Source organism: Podarcis pityusensis (genome assembly GCF_964106645.2).
Source record: "Podarcis pityusensis genome assembly, chromosome: 11".
Classification (NCBI taxonomy): Eukaryota; Metazoa; Chordata; class Lepidosauria; order Squamata; family Lacertidae; genus Podarcis; species Podarcis pityusensis.
Window position 1 is genome coordinate 59,445,170 of NC_138036.1, and position 10,330 is coordinate 59,455,499.

Below are 10,330 nucleotides of genomic sequence, written 5' to 3' on the forward strand. Positions count from 1 at the left end.
TCCCTGTACTTCGTCGGCGGCCCGCGAGACCTGTCTGGTTTCCATGGCAACAGCGGCCGCGGGGCTGGAAAGCGACGGCGAGCCGATAGGGACATCTGGGTGTGGTCCGAGAAGCTGAAAGGAGTCGCGCATGCTCCGCTAGGCCGCCTTCTCATGTTTAAGGCAAGACCCTCCCCGTCCCCGAAGTTATCTGCCTTTCCGAACAAAACACGAGAAAAATGTATTGGTGACACACTACTAATTTCAATGCCATACCTGGACAGTCAGTATTTATTTGAAGATTTGTAGGACACGACTAAACAACAACAACAAACACGTAAACTTAGCCCATATGATGTGACCCCCCACTGTATATTTCTATCATGTTTTCATTGGGGTTGGGGGGCACCTGGCATCAGAGAATTTGGATTTAAAGAATGAGAGTGTAGCAATACCACACAACATTCGCACACGAATTATGGGAGCAAGTGACAGAATCAAGGCAATTACACAGGTAATATTAATGCCTTAAATATTAGCACTTCTGACCCTATTCGGGCGTTCACTGTACTGTATTCGCCTGCAAGCTATCGCGAAATGGGGAAGGGCCTCGCTGTAAAGCCCCAGCGTCTGGCCTGGCGTTTTTATTCCGTGTATCGCCTGCTGCCACGAATTTGATGGCCAAGTTCTGTAATGCAAGGAGCCTTCTTTACCCTTGGAGGCTCCCTGCAAAACCTAAAGCCCCGAATGTGCGGCGGGTGACCTCGGACCGCTCGCCTATAAGTAGCCTACCTTGCAGGGCTGTCGTGAGTATAAAACGAGGAGTGGAAGAAGCACGGACACGAACACCTAGCGCTCAGAGGAAAGATGGGATGTATCAGCCTAAACGCAAATGCACGTCATTTGCGAAGCCACAACGCCCCAGTTCTATTCTCTCTGTCCCTCTTTCGGTACCGTTTACGCAAATCATCTTGATCATCCCTGCACACGTGAATACTTCCCATCCATTGTATGCTTACACAGGATTTTCATTAATTATGTATGTATGTATGTATGTATGTATGTACAAAGCCTGGAAATGAAGAGTGTGTTTCTGGTTTCCCAGCAGCTCCTTTGGCCCTTCAGTTGTTTTGGGACTACAATTCCCATCATCCCTGTTAGCTAGGGATGATGGGAATTGCAGTCCCAAAAAACAACTGGAGGGCCAAGTTTGGCTTTAGGGCCATGTTTCCCAAACTTGGGTCTTCAGCTGTTTTTTAGACTACAACTCCCATCATCCCTCGCTAGCAGGACCAGTGGTCAGGGATGATGGGAATTGCAGTCCAAAAAAGCTATACACCCAAGTTTGGGAAACACTGCTTTAGGGAATGCAGGGCGCTCCTCCCACAACCCTCTTTGTAACACAGTATTACTGTTTCCGCACTCAGGCAGCACTGCCTTGGATGCGCACCTCCCTCGAGAGTATATCTGAAGAGGGGGGCTAATAAAAGTCCAGAGAATCAACTGCTCTGCTTCTCCTGCAAAATCCCTACCTATCCAACGCCTAGAAGAAGAAAACATCAGCCGCGCTCTAAGGAGGAACTGACTGGACTGGATCTGGGAGGAGCAGGAAGAGCGCAAGAACCGCGCAGAGCCAGGAGGAGGTTGCGCCCGCTCCTTCCTGCCTCCCTCCAGCGCCCGCAGGAGCCTCGCCCCTTCCCTAGCTTCCCCCCGCGCCGACACAGCAAGCCACCTGACCGGAAGCAGCTTCCCTATTGGCTGCCCCTCCAGCTGTGCTTGCTGCTGACGGCATGCCCCTTCTGCAAGGAACTTTGCAAATATACAGTACTGTATAAGTCACGATTGCTCATAGTACTGGACACCGACGACGACGACAACAACTCTTTATTACGGCCGTAGACCAGCATAAACTGGACAACGAGATCCCACCATAGCTGTCAACTCTTTCCTTTTCTTGCGAGGAATCCTATTCGGAATAAGGGAATTTCCCTTTAAAAAAGGGAAACGTTGACAGCTATGGATCCCACCGGTCACCATAAAATGGGGTGGGGTCTTTACAGTCACTGACTTGATCGCGCTTGCAAGCAAGCTGTCTCACGAACAATGCAGCAGCCCTCACGCCTCACGTCCTTGTTGAACTACGTAGCCCTCCGTCCGAGGCCCAATCTTAAACTACGGGCTCTTTTAGTAACTGGGAGCTGCCTTGCAAACGGGTGGTGGTGCAGGGGAAGAAATGTGGTGTGGGTTTGCTATTCGTGAAGAATGGCTTTTGTGGTTTATGTCTCAAAGGTAAAAGATCAGAAAAGGTGTGAATTTGGAAAGCAGCAGAGGAGTATTTTTTAGAAGGGGATAACTTGTTTTTGGAGCAAACGTCTTGGGCTTTGCAGTGCTGAGTTCGAATGCAGGTACTGCTAAAGAATTTGCTAATTAGACTGCAGTCTTAACCGTACCTGGAAATAAGGCCCATTGTATTCAATAAGAATGCCCCATTGTGTTGAGTGGACATGGTTAAGAAAGAATGTGCTGCACCTCCATGGTGCCTGATGTGAGTTCTGTTCAAGAAACTTGGCTTGTGGAACTCTCACTGGCTCTCCATAGTCGGAAGAATAATAGACACCAGGAGCTTTACGGACAGTTTTGTGATACTTTTCCTTTTAAAGGTACGAAAGAGTGCCTGGCTCAATATGACTCTTGCAGGATCCTTTGCTTGGCTTGGCAGGGATAGTATTTAAGCCTTTTGCAGCTCAGTGTGGCTGGGGAAATTTCTGGGAGAGTGGCTGGAAGCTTTCCAATAATACAGGGTGAGTCTTAAAAGAGGCCCTGGTGGAACATGTGTACTCTGTATCCATGGGGCCTCTTTTAACGGATTCACCCTTATAAGAAGTTATTACTTCCCAGTAGCTATTTTATGGAGATGGGAATTTAGTGGTGTGGATATGGTCCCTACACGGAATTTGAGAAGATATCAGGCTTAAATGTTTGGATATTGGTAGGTCATGTGAGTTCAGTGGTTTTGAGTGTTTTTCTAAAAAGCAGGAGCAAAGTATTTTGGGAGCAGCTCATGCTATTCCTAGATGGAAGGAGGTGGGAAGAAACTGGAATATGACTGCATGGTGGACAGATGGATGCAGTAGGGTAATTTGGGAGCGTAATGCAACTTCTGGGAAGGTTAGATGTACCTTGGTAGGGGAAAATTTATTGGAGAACAAATACTGTTAAGCTATAATTAAAAGGGTACTTAGGTGGGCTAAAAGAAATATGTGAAGGCAATGTTGTGGAAACATTTCAGTAGTTACACCAGTAGCATTGATATAAAAATGAATGCTATCTGGAGGAATATTCCAGCTTTGCTTATTGAGAATCATACGTGCCCTTCTTAACTCTCATCTCATTTGTAAGCTACTTATGCAGCCACACCAGTTTCCTTAGATGCCTCCTACTTTTCTTTCTTGTTGTAATTGTCTGTGTTTGGGACTTCAATATTTCTCCTTTTAGAAACACTTATCCATCTTGGACTCCCTTCTCTGTATTTTTGACCATGGGATCTCATCCAGTAGCTTTTTCAGTTTTTCAAAATTGGCCTTCTTAAAGTCCAGAGTGCATGTCTGACTACACTCAACTTTTCCTTTCCTCTGTATCATGAAACCCAGAAAGAACTGATCACTTCCTGCCAAGTTTCCCAGTACTTCCACTTTGTTGATCAATTCCTCCCTATTAGTGAGGACAAGGTCTAGGATAGATGATCCCCTTTTTCTTCCACCTTCCGGGATATGAAATTGTCAGCAAGGCAGTGGAGAAATTTGTCAGACCTTACATTCTTGGCAGAGTTTGAGTTCCAGCAGATATCAGGGAAATTGAAGTCTCCTATATCTCTCCTTTTTTAGTGTTTGGTAATCGCTCTAGGAAGGCATCCTCTAAGTCTTTTGCCTGGCTTGGTGATTTATAGCAGACCCCACAGTAAGGTCACTGTTGTTTCTCTCATCTACAATTTTACCCATATACTCTCAGTCTGCTTTCCATGATCCAGATTTCTTCACAAATTTACACATCCTATACATATAATGCTGCTACTCCTCCCTTCCTGTTTGGTCTATTCCTTTTAAACAGGTCAAACCCCTCAATTCCTGCATTCCAGTCATGGGTCTCATCCCACCAGGTTTCAATAATGCCTACCAGGACATATTTGCCACTCTGAATTAAAGGTTCCAATTCATCTTGCTTGTTTCCCATATTCTGTGTGGATTTGTGTAGAGAAAACTGAAACCATGAGTTGTTCCCTCCAGCTGCTTCCTCCTTGTAGTTTCCTACGAGATGTCAGAAGCCAGTTAAAAAATGACATAAGCTAGTTACAAAAAACAATCCAGCTTTGCTTTTGTTTACAGCCTTTATGTTTTCTAAAAGTATGTGTAAAATAGTTTCCCTCAAAGTCCAGTGACCAACACAATAACAGTGCAATACTATACTTTTACTTGGAAGTATGTCCCACTGTGTTCAATGGTTCTTACTCCATGGGGGATAGCAGTCCCAAACCCAGCTTGGCAACAGCGGATTGTGACACAGTGGTGTAGCCACAGTCATATCCACAGCCCCATTGCTCCCACTGGCTGGGACAGCTAAAGACCTGATGCTGGCGTAACAATCAGGTCCACATCAGAGCCAATGCCATCATATGATGCCAGTGAGGCCAGCCCAAGATCCAGTCAATCCTAGACTGATTCAACCCCTCTATGACCCGAAAATGGCTCATTTTGGATTTTTTTGCAGGAATTCCAATGGTGGATCTTTTGCCTACCTGCACTTCAGGCAGAATGAAGACCACACCAGAAGAGTGACACCAGTGTCATGTTGTGGAGGCCAGCAGAGCTGGTGTGGGCCGGCTGGAGGAAGACGTCTGCTCCATCCATGCCCCATAACCCCCTATTGTGGGGTTAGCTTGCAGGGTACATGTGCCTAGAATTGCACTGGTTGATTCCTTGGAAAAGCTGAAGCTCATTACATTAGATGGTTTAAAAACAGTGAGCAAGAGAGAACAGAACTTGATAAAGTAGGGCTGATAATGTAGTAGAAAGAGTTGTGTAGAGGAATATTCTGAAATATTATCGTAAAGAGTTCATGTAAACTTTAACAGCAATGAATAAGAAATTGAAATTATGTATAAAATTATCCCCAGTTATTTACCTTGGTCAATAAAAGGACAAAAATGTCCTGTTTTCTTTCTTGAGAGATTACTACAGACTTGTAAAAAACTTGCTATTTTTTCCATTTCCATTTAAGCAGTGAAGATGATTTGGATCAACAATGGATAAAAAAGCACTCCCTCTTCCATATTGTTGTTCAATAAAATTCAGAAATAAGAGTGCATCTTGCGTAGGAGAAGATCAGATTCTGGATAATTGCAAACGTTAGATCTTGGTTGTTTTCAGGTAGGAAGGCATCTTGCTGTCAAGTTTCCTGTCAACTGAAGTGAACTGGAATTGTTCAGATATATTATAAATCTCGGCAGCATTGCTGTTGGCATGCAAATGATGAGAAAAGCTCTTTGTTTGCTTTTTATATCAACTGCTTTTATATTATACTTGTCATTGTTTGTGGAGGGGACAGATTGAAGGGTCAGAGTGAGAACACCTTATGATGGAAAAACAAAGAATGGCCAGAATGAAAATGTGTCAGACAATCAAAACAACTTTACTTAACTATTCCTATTAGTTTCTACAGAGCACAAAGAGGCACCATGCTTTTTGAATCAAATGGACAGCAATAGCTTTTTCCAAATTATTCACAAATGAACAACTCTAATTATACACATATCGCAATGAGTTTTTCCAACCCTAGCTGTTTGACTTCCCTGGTAACCGCTGCATTTTTACAACACAAAAGCAGTGGATTTTCAATAATGATGCGGTATTTAACTATTTAGCCTGTCACAATACAAGAGTGGGGCATGGAAACAAGGTTGACAACTTTATACTGATTTTACCTTGTTTTTCTATTTATTGGTTTTTGTATATACTTACAGAGTTTGTTGATTCAGCATTTTGTAAGCCATTCTAAATTAACAAAATCATTTTTTTTTAATTAAAAAACACAGGAAGGGGCAAAAAACAAACCCAATTGTGTTGCAGTGTCAAAGTGCCATGGAATGCATCTATTTCGGGACTCTGATGGTAGCCTTTCCTTCAGACGAGGATAATGAGCTACTGACACATAATACATTGCTTCTCTGGAGTTAGACCATTAGCTCTTTGAGCTCAGTATTGTCTACACAGGCTGGTAATGCCCCTCTAATGTTTCAGGCAATGCCAGGGATTGAATCTGAGACATTCTGAATGCAAAGCATGTGCTTTACTGAGCTCCAGTCCTTTACCTGTTACAGGACTGTTGACAGCTATGTACCACCAAGATGGGAGTCTCTGGTGCTCTTGCACACAGTCCTCTGACGCAGGGGCCTAGACTGTATACTTCAGATCAAGGGATGTCCCACCAGAGCCAAGAAGATGGCAGTCTAGCTAATAAGCAAGTAATGGAGGAAAGAAGGCATTCTGCCAAAAAAGGGTTAACACTTGCCATGTTTAAGACTAAGTTTTTTAACCAAAAAAATAGGTTTAAAATTGGGGCTCGTCTTATACACGGATAGTGCTGAGGGGGTGTTTTCTTAATTTGGAGTCCCCAAAAATGGGGGAAATCTTATACATGGGGGCATCTTATACACGGAAAAATACAGTATTTTGTTGCTGTCCAGAAACACTCCCAATGAGCCATGTGGGGCAGATTTCAAACTGACTGTTTAGTAGAAATAAGACCTATAGGGGAGGAAGAATTCAGTACCCTACAAAAACAGCTGGTGGATGTAACAATTCTTCCAATGCCACAGGGCCTGATGCCCTTGGGGCGTTTTCCAGAAAGCTCCTTCTTTTGTGCTCTGCCTAGAAGCCCAACTCAATAGTCTGGTTTTCCTCTAGGCTCTTTCACAGCACCTTTCCTTTTTAAGTCTGCTTTCAAAGAGAAATTTGTTTGCTATTTCATCCAGTGTTCTTCCAAAAGCCAGCTGGCGCTGAATGCTAAATGGCAAAGGAACAAAGGCACAACTTCCAAAAGTATTTGGAAATGTTCTGGGAGCTGCTGAAGCTGTTCTTTATAGCTTTTTATCCGGAGGCCTGTTGGCTGTTGCTAGATGGTCATGTCCTTCATGAAAAAGATTCTCACAAAGCCTGCAGATCTTTATTTTTAACGCCTACCCAAACAATTATTTAAGTCCATTAGCAGTAGCATTTGGCTTAACCTACAATTCCCCAGCCACATAGTTGTAATATACTCTTTATCATTTATATAGTGTTGTAATTGGAATGTGGCAAGGAGATGTACATAAAAGGCATATGATAACACCCCAAATCATTGTAAACAACCAAAGCAGCCTATGATACTACAGTCCTCCTGCTTTTATAAAATAAAGACTGATAGCCAACTAAGTCACGTTCTGAGTAGACCCATTAAAATCAGTGGACAAATTACTTGAGTCCATTGATTTCAAAAGGTCTACTCTGAGTATGACTAACATTTGATATCACCCCAACACCCCAAAATAGTTTGCCTTATTTTAACTACATTGCTAGTTAATCTCAGGTTTTGTAAACAGGTCAGTAGGAAAAGACGGGGGCTCTCAATCTCACCTCCTTTTCTCTCAAACACACTTTAAAGCAAACAACTCGTAAAACGAGATACAGATCTGCAAGTAGCAAAAGTAACTGTTCTCTCAGTTAAAACAAGCTAGCCAAAAGGTTTCACAATGCTTCAGTAAAGAAAACAAGGATGATGTAACAACCTTTTCTACCCAGCTAGGCCTTGTTATTTGCAAATTAACAGATAGGTATTTAACAGATGGGTATTTAATTAATATGGAGATACATTTAGTATTTTTCAGCACCTGGATATATTCATTTTTTATTTTTGAAATTTATATATAATATTTCTGCTTGATAGGGGCTCCCTGTGTAGTTCATGGTTTAAACTAAATATAGTACGGTATTAAAAGCCAGGTTCAACAATAAAATCTGTTAAAGATAGGGATTGCTTGCTATAGTTAAAGGATTAGAGTTTTAGAATAGTTTTCTTCAAAATCATTTTTGGAACAGGAAACATGTTTCCATTTATTAGCCAATCTACTCACTTCTTGTATTCATCCGTTAGATTTATACATTTCAAGACTCTGTAGTGAATTATTTCACTTGTGATTGGTATATTTACATATTCTTGCATAGTCTTGCATAATAGGCTCTAGAACATATTACACGTGTAATAACAAGAAAATTAAAAATAAGAAGATTTAAGCTTTCTGGCAAATGGGCTCAAAACGGTTATACATTCAGGAGAATATACCCCGGTAGGCTCTTGTTTAGTTGAGAAAACTGAACAGCTGAGCAATTGTGAATAGAACAATACACAGCTGAATGAGAAGGGGTAAGGGCATAGGAAAATCACCATGAGAAAGCATTATTTTGCAGCAAAAGAAAAGCATTGTTTTTATATTATTGTTTCCAACAGTTTAATTATTTTGGTGTGTTTTTTTTCAAGACTACACATGGAAGCACCCCCTCCTCCCCACTGAACCCAAATGAAAGATTGTGGAAGGGCCATATGTTCTACATGCTAAGGTAAACACTCCAAACATCTCCCCCTGCAAAAAAGCAATAACTATGCTCTGGACTGACCCAGTCAACCCCCTCCAGCAAGTTTTTATCAGCCTTGATGGGCAGGCATCCCGAGGGCATATGGTTGGGCAATAACCTCCAAGCAACCACAGTTCAGCATGAAGGCAAGTGATTATGTCCTCAAGATTCTGAGGGTTCCGACACTTCTGGCCAAATATCAATAGCTTCAGTAGAGGGTGCAGAGGTGACAAAGCCTTCTTTGCTGCTGTCAGTGCTACAAGATAGGCATGATTACTGTAAGTGCTGGCAGCCATGTTTGGTCATCACTATGAGACTTCCACTATTTGTGCTGCCGTTGCTGTTGTACCAGCTTCATAGTCTAAAGTTGCCAGAGAACTCAACATGCCATGTTGGACTCAGCATTGGAGAAGGTCTCTTCTTGGTGATTCCATAGCAGGGGCGCCATATAGAGGAGCCAATGGTCCCCTAAAATTTTCAAGGAGGGGATCCGGACCCCCTCAATATTCCACAGTCTGTGGTGGGCCTCCCTGGGCGTCCCCGCGGCTGTGGTGGGCCCCAGGGGGCCTACCCACGGTGGGCCTCCCAGCCTCCGCCTGATGCGTGATGTCGCACGTGCGCTGGGCTCCCCCACAGTTGGGTGGAACCTAGCGCCTGCGTTCCATAGTGACATCAGGTTCTCAGCAGAAGCACTGACTATGGCAAACATTCCCCCCGGGCATGCAGGAATCCTTCCTTTTCCATTAGTCTCTGGGGGTGGACCATCCTGACCTAGGCAGGCCTGTACCCCTGCAGGTGGAATCTGCTGTTGTCATTCTAACCAGTAAACAACCAAATCAAAGGCATCTCTGGCTAGATGTATTGGGCCTATAATGTGTTTGGACAGCTCCATGAAGTCCTAAGCAAGCCTATTTGCAGTAGCAACCTGGCATCCCCCTCAGCAGTTATGGATGGTCCATACAATTTGTTTATATGTTTAGTGTAATATGTATATTTTGATACTAAGGAGGCTTCATAAAGTGTTTGTTGTCTTATGTCTTAATGCCTTTGAAGAAGAGAAGATGCCAAAAAGCACCAGGGTGACTATTTTGTGAAATAAAATTTGTTTTAAGCATAATTTAAAGGGTTCGGTTTCTCTTCTTTTTGACTTCCAGGTTCTCTAATGAACACATGTTAATTGTATGAGATGTGTTCCACATGACTTCTAGGGAATAGAGTTGTATGTAACATGGCAGGTTTAAAAACAAAAGCAAATAATTATTACCATAAGGATAGAACACTATCTCCAATATTTTTATTGGCCCCTTGCCTGCTCTGGGAGCAATTAATCTCTTGTCAGGACTCGAGCCTGCAGTGATTCCACATTTTTAATAATATACGGTATTTATTTACATATTTAGATACTATTTTTCAATATGAGTCTTTATAATACAATTTACAATATCTTAATATGTACAGATATGATTTAAAATAGTAGTTATTATTAAACAATTTAATAAAAGCTATATATATAATTGCATATTTATTTGAAGTAACGCACATCACCATATAGGGAGGGCGCTCACCACAGAACCATTGGGTGGCATGAAATGTTATTCCTACTCAAAGAAGTCTACTCTGAGGGTATCTAGTGTTGGATTTCACCTGTTCAATTAAATCTAAAATTATCTAACTGCAGCAATGCGCAT

At 42.5% G+C, this 10,330-nt stretch overlaps 1 long non-coding RNA gene across 2 annotated transcripts; it reads left to right on the top strand.

Annotated features, from left to right (window-relative positions):
- The first annotated feature begins 88 nt into the window (after nt 1-88).
- LOC308458425 lies at nt 89-9,759 on the top strand. Of its 2 annotated transcripts, XR_013977394.1 has the most exons (3): nt 89-162; nt 5,257-5,402; nt 8,548-9,759. It is a non-coding gene; the product is annotated as an uncharacterized lncRNA (long non-coding RNA). The 2 variants fall into 2 exon arrangements; XR_013977395.1 differs by lacking the exon at nt 5,257-5,402 and having other exon boundaries at nt 95-493.
- The last annotated feature ends 571 nt before the right edge of the window (nt 9,760-10,330 follow it).